Raw genomic sequence first — 16,116 nt, 5'->3', positions numbered from 1 at the left:
ACCTGCTCCCTGCACTGCTCCGCCTCTTGCTCACGCTACAACACATCACACACCTACAGAGTTTCTGCTTCTGTGTCAACTCAATATTCTGAGAAAATACAGAGTAGCTCTGGATCTCAGTGGGTGAGGTCAGATGGCACTGATGAGGCCACAACAGAGCATGTGGTACAGTAGTTAACAGAAGATGCCATTGATAGGAGAGGGCGAGATAAAGTGCACATTACACTTGTGGTGCTATCACAAAATAGGGTAAACTATGTATACATCTAGAGTCTGCATAAACAATGAATACAATAGACATTACTGACAGAGGAGCCACTTATTTTAGTATTCCACAATATAGATAGCACTAATAGTAATGAGCTGTACGTATAGAATGTAGGGCTTTTGATTTCCTAATTGTGATTCTATGTAACTCGTAATTAGCAAATCGCAATTTCTAATGTGCAAAAATGTATCCCATAGATTCATCAACCATCCATTTTGCGTTTCCTTATTAGCGAAAAATAAGGATTAGCTAATAAGGAACTGCAAAATGCTATGTATGAAGAACTCTCTTAAAAATAGCGATTTCTTAAAATTCCTTAATTGCGACTCGCAAATTGCGACTCGCAATTAAGGAATACCTCCTCATTCATTCCTATGGGCCTAGAGGCCCATAGGAATGAATGGGAAGACAATCTCAATTTGCGATTCTCAATTAGAGAATCGCAAATTGAGATTGCAATTTCAAGGGTGCCAGGGTGTCAAAAGGACACTCTGTTGCACCCCTGAAATCTGCATATGGGTACATCTTGTACACACACAGGCCCTAAGGGCATGTTTGTGTGTAAAATGGAACTTTGAAAAATGCACTTTAGTGCATTTTTCAAAGTTTTTGCAAATTACCATGAAGTTCAACTTCATGGTAATTTGCTCCCCCTATTAGCGAAATCGCTCATTTTTGAACTTTAATGCATTGCATTTAAGGAATCTCAATATGAGATTCCTTAAATGCAATAGCAATTTAAGTAATCACAATTTTGCGAATTCTTAAATTGGGATTTTTGCATTTGGGATGATGCATCCCAAATGCAAAAATACCGGTCGCAAAGTTTGCATCTATGCCTATAACTTGTAAATAGCTCGCTGCCCCTGCCTCCCGCCTCCCAGCTGCTCCTCCCTCCCACCTCCCCATATATGGTGGCCACGTGTAGCGGGCGCGCCGCTCGCACTCCGAAGGACCGCCTATGGCAAGCCCGTTTGCGCCCGTCCACGCCAGGACCGCGCCCAGCGCCAGAACCCCTGGCCCCCGCTCCCATCACGACAACCGCTGCCGCTATGATGCCAGAAAACTACACACATTTAACTCCGGACGGACTCACACCTGCATCAATGCCACCCCGAAACGCACACTTGCCGGAACTGCAGCTGCACCAGCCTAAGAGCCGCCGAACTACCCGCCAAGAAAGACCTCAACCACCTCCGATGCATCCTACTGAACACCCGCTTCACACGAAAACACGCCATTGAGCTCTGGGACCTGCTCGACACATCATCCCTGGACGTCGTCTTCCTGACAGAGACCTGGATGAATGACTCCTCCGCACCTGACATCGCCATAGCCATCCCAGACGGCTACAAGATCACCCGCAGAGACCACACCAACGGAGTCGGAGGAGGAATCACCATCGTCCACAAGAACAGCATCAGGGTCTCGACCAGCACCGACGACACTCTCAGCACCACCGAACACATGCATTTCCAGATCCACACAGACCCCAAGACCACCCTCAGAGGCTCCCTCATCTACAGACTGCCAGGACCACGACCCCCAGTTCAGCGGCTTCATCAGCACCCACACCCTGACCTCTACCGACTACATCCTCCTTGGAGACACAAACTTACACCTTGAGAACAACAGCAGCAACTCCACCACCCTGATCAATAACCTCGCCAACCTCGGACTAACGCAGCTTGTTACAACGCCAACCCATTCCGCCGACCACACGCTCGACCCCATCTTCTCCTCATGTTCCCATGTCTCCTTCAGCCATCCCACAGAACTCCACTGGACCGACCGCCGCTGCATCCACGTCACCTTCCAGAAACCCACCACACACCACCGCACTGCTGGAGCAAAATCACCAAAGACGAACTACGCGCAAACCGTGCTTTCAGCCCACCCACCGACTCCTTCAACATCGACGACGCTGCCTGCAACCTCTGACGCTGGATCAACGACTGCACCAACAGCCTCGCCCCGCTGAAGAAACCCACCCACAGAGACACCAGCAAGAGAGCCAGCTGGTTCACCCCAGTACTCCTAGCCTCCAAACAAACATGCCGGAAACTAGAGAAGAAACGGCACAATGAAAAGACACCGGACAGCTTCGCAGCCCACAAAGACACCATCCACAAACACCATCACCTCATCAGGTCTGCCAAGAGGGCCTCCTTCAAAGACCCCCTCGACAACAATGCACACAACCGCAAGGAGCTCTTCAACATCATAAAAGAACTCTCCAACCCCAGCTCCAACAACAACGACATCCCGCTGTCGCAAGCCCTGTGCGATTTCCTTGCCACAAGATCACTGACATCCACGACAGCTTCAACACCCAGACAGGACCAACAGTTATGGACACTCCTGACTCTCCGCACACCATCAACCACGACCCCCTGCCAGCCTGGGCCAACGTGAACATCGATTACACCATCTAGACAATAGGCACAATCCACTCCGGTATCCCGTCAGACCCATTCCCGCACCACATCTTCAACAAAGCTAGCACCCCACCTGCAGAACATCATTAATCTCTCCTTCGAGACCGCGACCTTCCCAGAGAGCTGGAAACACGCTGAGATCAACGCCCTACACAAAAAACCCAAGGCAGACCCAAGAGACCTCAAGAACTTCCGGCCCATCTCCGTACTCCCTTTCCCAGCCAATGTCATTGAGAAGATCGTCAACAGACAGCTAACCCGATACCTCGAAGAAAACAGCATCCTGGACCCATCCCAGTCAGGGTTCCGCAGAAACCACAGCCCCGAGACGGCCCTCAAAGCCGCAACCGACGACATCAGGACCCTACCGCGGCCCTCATCCTCCTGGACCTGTCTGCCACCTTCAACACTGTCTGCCATCGCAGACTACACACACGCCTCCACGACACAGGGATCCCAGACAAGGCCCTGGAATGGACCACCTCCTTCCTCTCCGGCAGAACCCAGAGTGTCCGCCTCACCCATTCCGATCCGAAGCCTCCAATATCATCTGCGGTGTCCCAGGGATCTTCCCTCAGCCCGACACTGTTCAACATCTACATGGCCCCGCTCGCACAAGTTGCCCGACAGCACGACCTCTACATAATCTCCTACGCCAACGACATTCAACTGATTCTCTCCCTCACCAAGGACCCCCTCACCCCCAAAGCCAACCTCCATGAAGGAATGAAGGCCGTCGCCGACTGGATAAAGATCAGCCGACTGAAGCTGAACACGGACAAGACGGAGGTCCTCATCCACTGCTCCAACCCTTCAGCCTGGGATGACTCCTGGTGGCCCCAGCACTGGGGGCAGCCCCGACACCCACCAACCTTGCACCCAACCTGGGAGTCATCCTCGACTCAACACTCTCCATGACCAAGCAAGTCAACGCAGTCTCCTCCTCCTGCTTCAACAACCTCCGCATGGTCCGCAAAATCTACAGGGGGATCCCGACAGATACAGGAGGAACAGTCACCCAGGCCCTCGTCAGTAGCAGACTCAACTATGGGAACGCCCTCTACACCGGAGCCCCGTCCAAACTCATCAAATGACCGCAATGCATTCAAAATGCCTCGGCACGCCTGATCCTCAACGTACCATGCCACAGCCACATCACCCCCCCACCTGGCTCCCCGTCAACAAGAGGATTTCCTTCAAGCTCCTCATCCACGCACACAAGGCACTCCACAAGACCGGCCCACCCTACCTCAACCGACAACTTTTCTTCTACATCCCCAACTCCCAGCTCCGCTCCGCCGACCTCGCCTTCGCCACAGTCCCTCGCATCAGAAGAACAACCACCGGCGGCAGATCCTTCTCCCACCTTGCCGCCAAGACCTGGAATACCCTCCCACCTCGCCTACCACAGACCTAAGACCTGCTGACCTTCAGGAAACTATTCAAGACCTGGCTGTTCGACCAGGAGCGCCCCCCCGCCCTTTTCACCCCCAGTGTCTTAAGACCCTTGCAGGTAAGTAGTGCGCTTTACAAGTTCTTGATTGATTGATTGATTGATTGAAAATGTGATTTCCTACAACTACAATTATTAAAGCACAGTGAAACTGCAGACTGATCGTGTGACTTGCCAGGTGCTCGTGATGAGTTTAATTAATGTGCTTTCATGCGCCTTTAGTCTTCAGCGTTTGCGGAACATGCTGGCATATTTATGAGAGCTTTGCAACATGATTGCCCAACATAACATAGTACATGTGTGGCACAAACCCTTAATTCAGATTTATGAAGCCAGGCGAAGCCACTTTACATGGCATTGAATGGCTTAAAAAGTCTGGAGTAATGCAACGCAGCGCAGCGCTGCGTTGCCTTACTCTGTGCAAGGCAGTTTTTCCATGGGGTTTGTAGTAGGTGTTCCTAAGCCAAACTCATAGTTTTTGATGCATTCCCAATTTTACAAGGACCTGTAAACCTGGGACAGTGGCAAAAAGATATGCCTCCCCAGGAGAGGTGCAACGAGGAGAAATATCTTTATTTAGCCATGTTTTTTCCTCTTTCTATATGCATGCAGCACACAAAATAAGAGGAAAAAGCCTTTCAGGATTATTTTTTGCAGCAAGGAATCCCTTCCTGGACAAAACTAATCCTGCCTACAACACGTGCATCCTTGCACCACAATATTATTGTGCATTTTGAGGTATTAGTCTTCATTTAGGAGTATTTGGGTGATTGGACAGGTGGAGGGCTATGTTTTGCCAGTTGGTACGATACCATCTCAAAGAGAAATTACAAACATATGTTTGAAAAAAGTGACACATTGGAAAAAAACGTATATATTAACAGATATCACAGATGCAGCACTATGCAATTATGTCTCCTTTAGAAAGAGAAATTAAAAAATAACCCGTTTTAAAGGAACATATGCAGCCATGTTCTCATTAGGAGAAAGCAGTTTTACCCAGGAACTGCAGCCTTGCTTGTGAGGAAAGAACATGTGCTGCACTGTCTGAAAGGGATAATGGGTGCAGATGAATGACTTCAGCCTCACCTTGTTATACTGGAAATTATGTTGCTTTATGTGTTGGTAATTAGAAATCTGAACAGATGGCTGAGGCTCAGTTCAAAGTAAAACACCCATTAAAATGATAACCTGTATTACTCATTTATTTCATTCCCCAAAACAGAAAATGCATTAATTGAATACGGATTCCAAATAGTTAGAGACAAGTGTTGTAAAGGGGGCCTCAAGATTTGTGGTTGTCATGACTGTTTGCAAAAATAGACAACTAGCTCAAGAAAGAAATGGCAAGCAGCATTTGGTTTGCTAAAATGAAATTTATTTCAACTGTCTTTGTGATTCATGTAATACTAACAACATTTTGACAAACTCATTTCAAATGCCCCACCATGGAATGTCAAATTCTGAATAATTTAACATGTCTGTTGGATCAAACACGCCATCCACTTTAGGAAAATGTAAAATAAACACAACTGCAAATACTGTTGCAGGATACAAACCTCCTTACCCAAGAGGTCCCATCATTATTTCGATACATCTCCAAAAAACATCTATCCACCAATACCTTCTTTCCAAGCACACAATGAACCAACTAAATCCTTATTAAGTTCCTTTGAGCAGGACAGTAACAGCCCAGAAAAACAATGATTCAAGGATGAACTGGTCCATAAACAACCCAACCCATCATCCTGTTTCACCACCCTCTAATTGACAAGAAGAAGATTGTTCATCTACTCATCAAAACATATTGACTATGACCACAAAATCCATACTAATATTATAAAGAGAGAGCCCAAACCTTTGAGGCCGGTAATCTAAGTAACCACAGCACCAATCACAACACCCAATACAGCGTTGGAAAGGGCAGTTGCAGCAGACGGACATAGGCTATGCAGACGGCCACCATATACATTTAAAAGGTAAATGAACCGTGCCAGCAAAGTAGTCCCTTGTGGGCGTGTCTGCGTTTTGCTGTGGGCGTGTGCTGGGGGCGTGCAAACACTGGGGGCGTGTGGTATGTTCCGCCCTTCATGCCATGTGAGTCGTAATTGCGCCGCATCAAGGGGCACGCTGGGGGCGGGACACACTGGGGCCGAGACAAACGCTGTGGGCGTGTGTCCGCCCTTCATGCCATGTGAAGCGCCAATTACTCAATTGCGCCGCATCAAGGGGCACGCTGGGGGCGTGACAAACACTGGGGGCGTGTGCTACATTCCTCACTTCATGCCATCTGGGTCGTACATTAATCAGATCGTCTGCTGTGGCCGTGTGCTGGGGGCGTCACAAAGGCGTTCACCTCGAAGCTTGGTAAGTAACGATTCGCAAGACTCCCTTGGGCGACTGCCCGTTGTCTCACACATACTGGGGGTGCCGAATGTAGTGTATGCCTTGGCCTAGGTGCATCTGAAAGGGCCGAACGCAGTGTTTGGCTTGGCCTGGGTGCGTATAAAAAGCACTCGGGCCGAAGAGCGTCGGTGTGGGTCATAAAAAAATAAGAACAGCGGGAAACAATCATTCAAGACTCACACAATTCTAATTGTTAGACGGTCGCCGCTGGCCCTCAAGCGGGGGCACACGCGACTGAGCATGTATGCGGGGACAATTACTGCAGCCTCTCATGCGCGCTGTTACTGAACTATCACATTAAACCAAATTACACGCGCCTCCTAACATCAGCCAGGGCTGTAGCCGGGCTCAGGCGGCAGATCACTACACTAATTACATGCGCCTGCTAACATGAACCAGGGGTGCAGCTGGGCCTCAAGCGGGGGGACACGCGCCTGCTAACATCAACCAGGGCTGCAGCTGGGCCTCAAGCGGGGGAACACGCGAATGACCGTATCTCAATACACACATTACACACATTCTATTTCATACCCGGACAACGTCGGGACGGGCTGCTAGTATTATATAAAATCTAATCTGACTCTAACCCACTCTGCCTATAAACACACCCCACGTCAGTTAAATTCTATTTTGGTCCATGCACAATCAGTGAGCAAAAACAATACCTTTGCACTATTGACTGACTCATACTAGACCGACGATTCATCACAGAAACGTGGTTACGAGGGATATGACCCCAGAAAAAGAATCCCACAGAATATTGATTGTTTACTCTGAAACAGAAGGGAATGAAAGGAGGAGGACTAGCTACTATTTTCAATAAAACCATAACTGCCACCAAAAATGCATTATGTTATGATACAATGCTGCAAAGTTGCATTAGTATTTTTGTTAGTATTATTATAGTATTATTTTATTAGTATTTTTTTATTAGCAGATGGAACCCCAACTTTACAGAGATCCACCTAATAATGGAGCTTTTACTGAAAACTTCTTAGGTGCAAAATCATACCTGTTTTTCGCCCACTCCAACCTATGCATCCTTGCAGATGAAAACATACGATTTACAAGACACAAATGGGCATATTTACAAGGGCTTTATCTCCACTTTTTTGGCTTACAAAGCCAAAAAAGCAGAGATAAAACCAGCGCCCTATTTACAAGAGGGTGCTAACGTGTATAATCGCATGTTAGCACCTTTTTCCACAACGCCTCCCTTTGCATCTCCAATGAGATGCAAAGTAGGCGTTACTGGGCGTACCCCAGATGAACTACCTTGCAAATATCGCTGATGTTTACATCACGATATTTACAAGGCAGCCACATGATTTTAGCACAGATTAGATTTTGGCAAAAACTGCAGTTTTCACCAAAATCTAACGTCTGCAAAAATCCTGACTTAGCCATCCCTAACATAGGGGATTGATTATGCTGATACAACCCTGTGGGTCATATCAGCAAGGTTATCGCCCTTTTGCAGGCAACATTGCTGGAAAACCAGCGATGTTCCCTGCAAAAGGGCAATGACCTCGCTATCTCTGGAATTGTTATCGCCCTGGAGTAACGCGTTGTTAATTACACGCTACAAGGGCGATAAATACCAGAGATAGCCTGCGATAATATAATTGTTGCTAAGCACGGCCAGCGATAATTATTGCGGGCCGCTGTTAATATTCCCCAAACTTCTCAACCGAATGCTATTTTGACCACTCACACCCCATTCCAGATTATTACTGGGAATGCCCACACAGCAGGCCACGTAAAGACTGTGGAATAAGTTCAATTTGGATAACTTTGAAATTCAACTAACCATAAATACACAACTGGAGAAAATAAACTAAATAAAGTAGCTGTATGACTGAATGACCATAGCATTTAAAAAACAATCCTTCTAAAACATCAAAATAAGCCGAATAAGAAATGGAAATCTCCATTAATATATGAAGAGGATATAATGAAATCAAGGGACAAATCGAAAATGTTTAATACACTTGGCAGAATTCAAAGGCCTTCCTGATGATACAAAGTGTCTAAACTGGCACAACAGCACCTCAAATGAAGACATTACGATCAAAGGCAGGGATCTCAAAGGCAGATCAGTGAATAACACAGCTGATCACCCATCCCTCTACCAGCCATCATATCTGTTGTGTTGAGATATTAAGCACAAGTAAGGGCATGACATCAGAGCATTAAGTGAAATAAAATCTGTCTCCCATCACTGTCCGGCATTGTGTGATTGGCAAATGAGTGTACGGTAGTCCCTTTTGCCCTGGTACACTGGATTGGTGCCAAGCTGTAATTTGCCCAGGACTAATTATGAACAAATAGATCTGTTGAAGAGTATTTTCATGTGCATGATGCATGAAAAGTAGGATGTTCTTAAAAACCTTAGGGCAAAGTTCCCAACTCAGACACCCTTAATGTCCTCTGCAACAGAGAATATAGAGTTCTGCTTTTTTATGTTTACCTCTCACTAGATAGCAGAGAATTGCATATGCACCTGATCCATATTAAATAAAGCTCTAAACTCTAGGGCAAACCTAGAAGAAAAGAAATGGTTGTTCAATGTTCCATAAACACTCAATAAATGACACCACAAACTATGTCCAGACCCAAACCTAATGCAGAGACACTGTCCATTTATTTTCCCCAAATGATTGGGGTAACGCCTTTCCGCACTACTACCCTCATGACACCATTGCACTTTACTCACGTTCTTCAACAATCACCTCATCACATGGACCTTCAGCATTGACGAAGTGCTAATTATGAGCTGTTATTGCAATTGTTATTCATCTTTGGAATGAACAAATAATATACTATTTACAAGACCTGAACAACAATTTCCATCTCCTCTCGTATCAATGAAAACTTTCTTCAAATATCTCTCCATGACCCATAAACAGTAACATCATCCAGTCGATTCCAGTGACACTGACAGCTCACCCTGTCATTATGTTGGTCAACACTCTCATTTTTTCACAAATGGCTACAAACAAATACAAATGTTTGTTATGATATAAATCTAAACTCTTCTGGAAACTCTTTATGTAGGAATTTAGATTACTGCATTTTCCTAAACTATTGATTCAAAAAGTATCACTATGGCAGGTAGTGATCTCGTTTCCCCATCCTAGCCTCACCTACTTTAAGCCTTCAGAGGTCTCCATTCTGAAATCATCAAACAAAAACAACCCTACCGATGATTTAAAAAGAGCAGACCTTAATGTAAGCCGATCCAGATAGAACTTCTATAAAAACAAGTACAGATTTATTTTGAATCACTCATTCTTCTTAGTTGCTAAATCAAAACTTCCTTTAACAACCTTTTACAGTTTATGCAAACGTTCCTTAAGTTTCCCTGAGAATCGGTTTAACAAAGTGGTCGGAACCACACATGCCATAATAACGCAAGTGTTACCAATCGTGCCTTTACCACGCATATGCCTTTATCACACATATTCCTTTATTATGCATGCCTTTACAAAGATTTCCATTATAAAGGCGGTAAAGGCTATGGGCCTCATTTATGAGAAATGACGCATCTCTGCGTGACAGCAGCGACGCGTCACTTCTCAGTGCGCACTCCTTGCGACATACCTGATGGGTCATATTTACTGTATGACGTATCATGTCGCATGGAGTTACAGATACGTCAGTATTTCTGACGTATCTGTAAGGCGCAAAAGTGACGCATTGCTGTAGTGTGTCACAAGCTTGACGCAACTCCAGCAATGCGGACTTTCACATGGGGCAAGCCCCATGTGAAAGGGCCTGCATCAGTCTTACGCCTGCTGTGAGGCTTGAGTCTCCAGGGTTGAGGCCAGGGCAAAAGTAAGATCTACATCTAGCCCGGGGGACTGCGAGGACCAGCAACCCCTGCCTGGAGCAGCTGGTGCCTCTTCCCCCAGGCGACACGCCCACGGACACGCCCACCGGCGAATCTACCATTTAGCTTCGTGACACCCGCTTCGCGGGCGCCACTCACCTGACTGCTGTTCCTGACGTGCTTTGGAGTCAAACGGATCACTTCTGCTGAACTATGCGCTGTCAGAGAGGAATCACTAACTCTCTGTGCTCCGTGCTGTTGCCTCCCCGGGGACTCGCTGGTGTGAGCGAGAGCTGCTGTCGGCACGCTCTGACCTTCGCTCCCAGCTTGAGTCTCCAGGGTTGAGGCCAGGGCAAAAGTAAGATCTACATCTAGCCCGGGGGACTGCGAGGACCAGCAACCCCTGCCTGGAGCAGCTGGTGCCTCTTCCCCCAGGCGACACGCCCACGGACACGCCCACCGGCTATACGTATAAAGCAACAAGTAGTCTCACGCGACGCGGGACGCGCGCGAGACCAAGCGCGGAGCTAAGCCCGGGCAAAGGGCGGGCCGTCTGCGGCCGTCCGAGGACGACTAGGACGGGACGGGCCACCCTATTAACATCGGCTCTCAAAAAGTAAGGTTCACTTATACCTGATCACATATACAAAGTTCTTTCAGGCTTCTAATTACGCGGGAATTAAAGTTCGATAGTAACACCAATTGCGTGAAAGGAAATGGGGCTTAAAAAATTACGTTCACGGACCATCTTCATGAAACGTATGGGCACAGAGGATGCTGTACGGAAAACAAAAGACAAATCAGTTAAACAAGGTCTCATACTGCGGACCCGGGCAATCAGTGAATATTTTTCTGGTCTTTCAACTAAGGATGAAACTGACAAAATTATAATAGATCCAGAAGCTACAAATATCTCCGTAGTACCTGTAGGGCCTGTAACACGTTTTGAAATAGCACCCGGACCCAATTTGAATCTTCATCTGAGTAATGTGGTTTCTGATAATAAGCAAAAATCTATCAATTCCCTTAACAAATCAGAATTCCAGGATCAAGAGGATATTCATCTTGTATCCTCTACTCCCAAAAATAACACTGGCAATAAATGTCAACTACAAGAACTCTGGGCTAATAAATCAAAGATATCAGAAAAATTATCAGAGCCCAAAATATCTAATAGTTTCCCTCAGCTAATAACCCCGGCACAACCTCTCTCACTTGAATCATCTGTTGACCCATTCAATATAAAAACTAACTACTCAGCCAACATTGTTACACCTATGTCAAAAGCCCTTTTTACACTACAAGAGATACTTGAGTCTGTGCTCTCCTTTCTGGGAAACATATTAGAAAATTCGGACCATACCTTGGACGTTCAAATCGGGATCCTTAAGCATTTAGTGGAGGAAAAGAAGAGAAGAAAATCCCCTGAAATGGAAAATAAACATCCGGAATACAACAATGATCTACAAAAGAATAATAATAATATAAGGAATTGCAACATTGAAAAGGAGACACAAAAACACGACTGTGGTACTCAGACATTAAATGTAACAAAACGAAAAAAAGGAAAGCTAGAAAATCAACTTGAAACATCAATAATCTCTTTAAAAAAACTCTTCACGGAAAAACCTCCAAGTGAAAAGCAATATCCAATTTTCAAAAAAACGATCAAATCAAATAGACTAAATAACGATGATTCGATTGAAAATACTCAAGAAGTCAGTCTCAATAATACGCCTGAAAATAAAAAAGGTGGGAAACCCTGTAGTAAGATAGAAACTGAGCAAGTAGAAGGAAAAAAAAAGAGGAAAAAGCCATTAAGACGTATCCATAAAAGAACAAATCGCAAGCTGAAATTTCAAAAGTCCATATCTGTCAATGAAATACAAGAAGTACAAGAAGCTGAATCCGTAAAAACAGGATTGATTGAGAATATGGAAACCTGCTACAAAAAAAAGGAAGAGAAATTACAACTACTAGACCCGGTAGCAAAAGAATTTTATCCATACAAGCTCTCTGAAAAACCAGTACGCCATGACATATGTGAAAGAAATAACGAGGGAAAAAACTATTATGGAGCAGAAATACGTTACTCCAAAACATTACAACTTGAAGAACTTTTCCCAACGGATACGGTACCTCTAAACAGAAGCAGGGTCGTCAATCTCCTTCACTATATAAAGCCATTGGAAACCCTAACTAGCAATGAAATTGATTTAGTAACTTTCCCGCAACGAGATAATACAAAAAAAGCTATAGTATCGTTTTGGTCATATGTTATCCCTGAGATCATACTCAAAGAAAAAGAGACATTGCACAAACATGGATATGATGTTATCCCAGTAATGATTCCAAAGGAAGATAGAATCCGCATAGGATACGATGAACAAATACGATCAATTTCTAATTCCCAATATGAAAATCACTTCAGACACATTGATTTGACTGGAGCGTCGAATTCAGGAACTAATCTTACAGGGAAAGACCTTCTAAAAATAAAAGTGGAAAATGGAGAAAGGGCAGTATGGCACCAAGACTCTAAAGGAAGAGACTTTAGTGAAAGCATAAAGTCTTGGTCACGGGTATCAGGGAATTGGAACAGTAAGAGATTCTCTACATGTCTTGGACAATCTGTTTAACAACGGCCTAAAAATAACATCATGGAATATGGCGGGGAAAAACACGATCAAACTGAAGGAGGCCATAAGTAACCATCCAGACATCTTGATGTTACAAGAAACCTGGGCAACTGACTCATTTTCTTTGAAAAACTATTATGCTTATGACACCCCTGCCATAGCCACAAATCGGGGCCATGCAAAAGGTGGTTTGGCCATTCTACTGTCGGAGGAATACTTGTGGAGCCAGGAAGTTATTCAAACTAAATCATACCACCTGCAATGTATAAAGGTCTTATTAAAAATACATAACACAGCATCCGAAAAGGCAATTTTGCTTTTCAACGTATATTCCCCTCCTGGTCAGAATGAAGATTTTACATTTGTGGAGATAATGGAAACCATTGCGCAGATAGTAGAAGATCAATTACATATTCCATACATAATAACAGGTGACTTAAATGGCAAAATTTCCAATTTTGAAATTAGTAAATGGCCTGAATTATATAAAGAGGAATCTGTTGAACTCTCAGCCCCACAATTCCCTAAAGGTTAAAAATCCGATAAAAGAGGAAAACTATTACTATCTACATTGCCAACTTTATATGGTGCAATCTTGAACGGCAACATAGAAGGCGACATCCCGGCATCCTACACTAGACAGGGTAACGGAAGTCCATCCATTATTGACTACATCATCTGCAGTATGAATCTATTGGAGACTGTTACCCACCTACAAGTAAAGCTAAGCCAAGAGAGTGACCATGCGCTGATGAATTTAACTACGGAATGGAAGCCTCAAACTGCACTAGATAGGCAGTTAATTTTTCATAAAAGTTCTGTCTTGATAAATGGAGAACAGAGAAGAATTTTCTGGAGCTCTAAAATTCTGGACAGAATATCGACATTGATTGAGCACACTGGTCTCCTAGCAAAAACTTTTTCAGAGGACCCAATAGAAAACTTTGAACACATAACTAATGAGCTTAGGAATTTTCTATTGGATAAATTACATCGTGCTCCCTCAGGAGTTAACAGGTGGAATAATCAAAATTTCAATAACAATAAAGTACAAAATAACCAAAATTCTATTACGAAGAAAAAACTGAACAAACTTGTTCGTGTCCAATATATGAATGCCTCTATATCTACTGAGAAAGAAATTAATAAACTAAAAAATAAACTCAGGAGAGAGAAGCAAAGAAATAAAAAAGAAATTCAAGACCGTAATTGGATTGACATTCAAGTAGCAGCAAAAGACTCTAATCAACGCAAATATTGGTCCCTCATAGCAAAATTAACAGGGACGAAAAAGAAACTTCAACCAATACCTGTCCCCCCAAAGGAGTGGGAAACTTATCTCACTGATTTGTACAAAGCAAACCTGAGTATATCTGACGGGAAAAGTCAAGAAAAAAGTAAAAGTAAAGGTAAAGTCGACTAACAATCTCTTAGAGTTACAGCTATCTCAGTGGAAAGGACAATCAGAAAAGCAAGAAAAACAGGTGCCTCTGGCCCAGATCAGATCCCTATAAAGATTTATCAAGCAAATCCAAGGGAATGGAGTAAATCGTTATCGGATCTATTTAATTTTATCCTCAAAATCGGACAAATACCTAAATCCTGGCAGGGGAGTACGATTATCCCAATACATAAAAAGGGGAGCAAGACAACTGCCGGAAATTATAGGCAAATCGCACTAATGGACGCTGCGGGTAAAATCTTTGCAGCAGAAGTTCTACAAAGACTAAAGGACTGGGCTTTTTCACTGGATAAAATTCCAATGTTCCAAGCTGGCTTTAGGCCAAAACATTCAGTTACTGACAATATTGCTATTATCCAAACAATATTAGATAAATATGTAACAGGAAAATCTCAGTCAGTATACGCAGTGTTCATCGATTACTCGACTGCGTTCGACCGTGTCGATCGACCAACTTTATGGCATAAACTCAGGGAACTTGGAATTCCAGATCAATTACTGCAAACCATCGTGAATCTTCATACCAATACCTGGTGTCAGGTACAAATGGGGGGAGAAAAGGGCCTAACAAAAAGGATACAAACAGCTAATGGTCTAAAGCAAGGGTGCCTACTGGCACCATTATTATTTTCCTTATATCTCAGCGACCTGCCTAAACAGCTACAGCAGGGCGTATGTTTATCACCTAAAATTGCTAAGCAAAGCATACAAGTACTACTGTATGCTGATGATATAGTGATGCTTGATCTAACCCCTTTCGGATTACAAAATTCTCTGGATATACTTCATGCTTATTCAAAAGCAAACTTCTTAACCCCGAACTTAAACAAAACACAAATTGTGGTTTTTTCAAGGAAGAAATTTAGTAATAAATACAGTTGGAATCTAGGTGGAGGAAAAGTAGAAATAGTGAACGAGTATCCCTATCTAGGCAGGATACTATCAAAGAACATCTCTAATGCAAAACATATAGAAAATCTAATGAGGAAATCTGATGTTCACACTGAGGCCCTCTTAAGACTCTACCGTTCTACTGGTAATCGGCACTTCTCTTCTCTGATTAAAATATATAAAGTAAAAATTCCACCTGTGCTATCATATGCAACAGAGTATATTCCGATAAAACAGTGGACCTACATGGACCGTAAAGAGGGGAAAATTTTAAAAAGAATAATGAAGGTCTCTGATTCAGTACCAGTTCAGGCATTACGTTTGGAATTCTCGATTACAAGTTCTTTCGCCATAGCAGTAGCCAACGTAATCAGGTGGAGTTACAATCTACTTAAAGCAAAGGAGGGCACATTAAGACACTTACTGAAAAAGGAAGTCTTCAACAGTGAAACAAAAAACCAGACCTTCTCAAACAATATGAAAATTATATTCCAAATGGCAGAAATCACCCCGGATATTTTATGTAGTTGGTCAGTAGCTCAATTGAAACTGTTTCTAAGATGCTACACCCCGAAGCTAAGCTATGAATTAGACTATGACCACTGCAAAAAACTGAAAACATATAAATCCTTTGTGGACTCTCTGGAATATAAGCAAATTCAACCATATATCGGGTATTCCCTGATCCATGGCGCAAGGAGGACAATCACTATGTTAAGATTGGGCA

The sequence above is a fragment of the Lissotriton helveticus genome, chromosome 2_1 (genome assembly GCF_964261635.1).
Source record: "Lissotriton helveticus chromosome 2_1, aLisHel1.1, whole genome shotgun sequence".
Taxonomy (NCBI): Eukaryota; Metazoa; Chordata; class Amphibia; order Caudata; family Salamandridae; genus Lissotriton; species Lissotriton helveticus.
This window is presented reverse-complemented; position numbering follows the sequence as displayed.